This window comes from Mus caroli, chromosome 5, assembly GCF_900094665.2.
Source record: "Mus caroli chromosome 5, CAROLI_EIJ_v1.1, whole genome shotgun sequence".
In the NCBI taxonomy this organism is placed as follows: domain Eukaryota; kingdom Metazoa; phylum Chordata; class Mammalia; order Rodentia; family Muridae; genus Mus; species Mus caroli.
Window position 1 is genome coordinate 144,254,724 of NC_034574.1, and position 4,954 is coordinate 144,259,677.

Sequence of the window (4,954 nt, forward strand, 5' to 3'; positions counted from 1 at the left end):
CTGAGTAGTACTCCATTGTGTAAATGTACCACATTTTCTGTATCCATTCCTCTGTTGAGGGGCATCTGGGTTCTTTCCAGCTTCTGGTTATTATAAATAAGGCTGCTATGAACATAGTGGAGCATGTGTCCTTCTTACCGGTTGGAACATCTTCTGGATATATGCCCAGGAGAGATGACTAAACTCTTACAATAATCCTGTGATACTTTATTATTCCCTTACATTTGAGAAGACATGATGCCTAAACTATTAAAGCAGTGGTTCTCAACCTTCCTAATGCCACTACCCTTTAATGCAGTTCCTCATGCTATATTGACCCCCCAACCATAAAATTATTTTTGTTGCTATTTTATAACTGTAGTTTTGCTACTGTTATGAATTGAAATATAAATATCTGTATTTTCTGGGCTTAGGTGACTCCAGTGAATGGGTCATTCCAACTCCAGAGGGGTTGTTACCCATCAGCTGAAAACTGCTCGACTAAATTGTTAATGTAAACTCTACATTTGAACTAAGTTGACAAACTCTTGCTTGCGCACACCCATACCCACCCACCCACACCTTTAAATACAATGTTCTTTTCTTTTCTTTTTCACCCCATGACAGGGTCTGCATGGCTGGCCTACAATTCAGAGATCTGCCTGTTTCTGCCTCCCGAGTGCTGGGATTTAAAGGCATGTGTTGGGCTGGAGAGATGGCTCAGCGGTTAAGAGCACAGACTGCTCTTCCAGAGGTCCTTCATTCAATTCCCAGCAATCACATGGTGGCTCACAACCATCTGTAATGGGGTTCGATGCACTCTTCTGGTGTGTCTGAAGACAGTGTATTAGTAAATCTTTAAAACAACAACAACAAAAACAGTTCTAAGCATGCATGTGCCATACTGTAGTATGTATTTTTGTGAAAGCTATTCTTTTTTTTTTTTTTTTTTTCGAGACAGGGTTTTTCTGTGTAGCCCTGGCTGTCCTGGAATTCACTTTGTAGACCAGGCTGGCCGATAACTCAGAAATCCACCTGCCTCTGCCTCCTGAGTGCTGGGATTAAAGGCGTGTGCCACCACGCCTGGCTGTGAAAGCTATTCTTAAAATTGATGATTATAAAGTCAAAATATTTATCACTGGACAATGTTGAAATGTTCAATTCGGCAGTATCAAATACTTAGCCAAGATTTAATTTTTATGTAAAAATAAGCAAACCTATTTTGCTAGCATGCAAATTTATTTTTTCTTTGATAAATGGTAAAAATTACATGAGAACACAAATTATTTTCAAATAAATTTCTTTATAATTAAATATTCAGAGGTTTGGCAAGATGGCTCAGTGGTTAAGAGCACTGCTCTGGTTGCTGGAAATTGAACTCAAGACCTCTGGAAGAGTCAAGGCTGCACTGAACTTGTGTGGTGTACAATGAGTTGGGTTTTATATTCATTATGCATCTGATTTTGGTCAATCTTGCTAGAGTTTACACAGCTCACATTCAATCACATGATCCCAAATGGGACTTAGGATCCACAATTTAAGAACCTAGCCTCTAACAAGAAACCAATTTTGTTAATTGTGATCTGTAGTTTTTCTAGTGTGTAATCTATCAGTAGTGGAAAAGATATTTTCAAACTTGTCTTATGAGACAAAGAAAATCAAAAACAGTCCCAGAATTTGAATGGTGTTTGTATCTGACCTAATCTGGGTTGATTAATTTTCATATTTAGTAGTTTACATAAGTTTGAATCATTTTGCTGGTGGCTTGAATCATAATCGTTTTAGGTTGGCTGCCATCTTAAGCTAGGCTGCCTGCTGGCCAGAGCCTTAGGGATCCTCAAATTCTCACTTCCCCAGCGCTAGGACCACTAAGGGTGCTTTCCTTTTGTAGGTTCTGGAGCTCAAACTAATGTCCTTATGCTTTCAGGGAGAGAGACTGACTCAGTCTCTCCAAGCTCTTCTTGCTTGGTCTGTTAAGAGTGTAGGCACTAGTCCAGCATGGTGTGCATCCCTAGCACTTGGGAAGCAGAGGCCCGTGGATCTCTGAGTTTGAGGCCAGCCTGGTTTACAGATTTCTAGGATAGCCAGGGCTATACAGAGAAACGCTGTCTGTAAAAACCAACAAAACAAAACAAAACAAAACAAAACAAAAAAACTGACACAAACACAAAGACTGCTTTTAGTCAGTATCCTTTCCCAATTTCCAAATTAGTGTTTATCTTTTAATCAGCATCCTTTCCTAATGTCCATATTAATGTTGTTTAGTAGTTTATTTTATATATTTTTTTGTTTTTCAAATTATACTCGCTATTATATACAGTAATTGATTGTGTGTCTCTGTGTTTTATTTTTTATCTTATTTTTTTATTTGAAGAGGTGGTCTCACTATGAAGTTGGCTGACCTACAACTCTTATATATGGACTTTGAATTCACAGAGCTAAGCCTGCCTCTGCCCTGAGAGTTCTGGGATTAATGTACTATTATGCTTAATAAGATACTTATTTTGTGGGGCTGGCGAGATGGCTCAGTGATTAAGAGTGCCAGTTCAAATCCCAGCAACCACATGGTGGCTCACAACCATCCATAACGAAATCTGATGCCCTCTTCTGGAGTGTCTGAGGATGGCTACAGTGTACTTACATATAATAAATAAATTAAAAAAAAAGATACTTGTTTTGTGTATGTGTGTGCATTTGTATAGTGAGACACTGTGCTTGGGAAGTTAGAGGACGGGTTGTGTATGTGTGTGCATTTGTATAGTGAGACACTGTGCTTGGGAAGTTAGAGGACAGGTTGTGGGAGTCAGTTCTCTCTGTTCGCCATGTGTGTCCTAGTGTCAAGCTTGATTTCAGGTGCCTTTACCTGCTGAGCCATCCATCTTACCCGGCCCTTGACATGTCTGTTTTGTTGTTTTGATTTGTAGTGGTGATGCTTGTTTTATAGGAAATGTCACCCATATATTCTTCATGTATCAAATATATGTTCATATAGTCATATAGTATACAAATATATAATATATTAGTATAACATTCATCTATTGTACACACATTTAAGCACAGATCACAGTGTGTTGGTTAATAACAATGTAACTTGTTCTTTTAAAAAAGTTTCTTACATTTATCTGTTTGTGTATATGAATCATGCATGTGGACATACATGAGGAGGTCAGAGGACAACTTGGTGGAAGTGGGTTCTGCTAACATGTCATCATCCTTGTCGCCAATAGCCTGTTAGCCTGTTTGTTTGTTTGTTTGTTTGTTTTCGAGACAGGGTTTCTCTTTGTAGCCTTGACTGTCCTAGAACTCACTCTGTAGACCAGACTGGCCTCGAACTTAGAAATCTGCCTGCTTCTGTTTCCCAAGTGCTGGGATTAAAGGCATGCGCCTCCATGCCTGTTGCCAACAGCCTTTATAAGTCATTTCATTGACCAGAAGTACATCAGTGTAATGGTTTTATACTATATTACAGCATTATTCCACAGTAATAATATTCTATAGTTCGTGAAAAATTTTCTCATTTTTACTATAAAGGTATTTTTTATTACTGTGAGAGACTTGGAAGAGAAGAATTTCTGGGTTTTGTGAGATGTGTTAAAAAAAAGTTTAAAACTATTATGCACTATCCCCATGCCTCCGTAAGAAAAGTTGGAGTTACATTTGAGGAGCTGACTCCTTGCTGGTTTTCGGCATGCTCTGCAGGACCTCCTGGATGTACAAGGCGAGCGAGCGCTCCTTGAGTTGCTGCTGCTCTTTACTCAGAAATGCCCTGCGCATCATTATCAGATTATGGTTAAAAGAGAGTTTAGGGATGGCTGAGTGCTCAAGTCTCTCATTCTTTGCTGACTTTCCAGTTGTAAGTCTTTCTGTGTTAGTTGCCATCTACTGCAAGATGAAGCTTCTCTTACACGGATTGGATGAGGCACTGATCTGCGGGTATAGCATTCTGTCATTAGGAGTCATCTTATTGCACCTCTTTAAGAGCTGACCTAGAGTATTCTCAATCTGGTGATTTTTCTAAGAGGGGATACTTCAGGTTGTCACACTTGAGTGGTAGCGATGTGAAAGTGCTACTGGTATTTAGTGGTCAAGGCCACTGCTAAACCCTGTAGCACACTGAACACTTGATCCCTGTGCAAAACAAGAAAACCTGAGCAGAAACCTCTGGAAAAGATGAATTAGATCTCTTTGAAACGTTCTTAAGTATAATTGTCTACTCAAGTGTTTAGTGATGGTTGGGTGGTAGATAATTTGTAGTTGTAATCACTGAGTACCAGTCTGTCTTAATTATTATTCCTATAATTTTGTATCATTTATTTTCTCATTTGTTTTTACATATCTCCTTACATTTTTTTTTTTTTGTAGTTACTTCCCACCTATGGTGTCTTTGTCAGTGAAATGAGTTTCTTACAGACAGCAAACAGCTGGCTTCTGCTTTTGAATTTGTTCAGCTATCCCGTGTCTCAATCACAGATTTAAGACAATGATTACATTTATGACTGTTACTGAAATTTTTTTCCCTTCATTTTAGGGGCTTGTTGGTTTACTAAGTTAATGGTGACACAGACAGAGAAGATGAAAGAATGAGAATTTTGTGGAGTAGGAGGAATTTTGGAGACTACTGATTATTAGTTCAAGTCACTTAATTTTTCCATGTCATTGATAGTATCCATATGTCAATATTAAGGAGGCCATTGTGTGCGTGGACATTATATTCAGAGAAGTAACTTGGTCTGTTGCCTTCATTGTTTTAAGGGTTAGTAACAAAGCTTGGCGCCTTGGGAGGGAAATTTCTATAGTCAAAAAGAGTAAAGTAGATGGAATTAAGCACTGGTTGTTGTTTTGTTTTGTTTTTTGGTTTTTTGAGACAGGGTTTCTCTGTGTAGCCCTGGCTGTCCTGGAACTCACTTTGTAGACCAGGCTGGCCTCGAACTCAGAAATGTGCCTGCTTCTGCCTCCCAAGTGCTGGGATTAAAGG

At 38.9% G+C, this 4,954-nt stretch overlaps 1 protein-coding gene across 1 annotated transcript in view; it reads left to right on the forward strand.

Moving 5' to 3' along the window:
• The window catches only part of Pds5b (PDS5 cohesin associated factor B), a 134,939-nt gene that overhangs the window by 20,113 nt on the left and 109,872 nt on the right, over positions 1-4,954 (forward strand). The gene's annotated exons all lie outside the window — the stretch shown is intronic.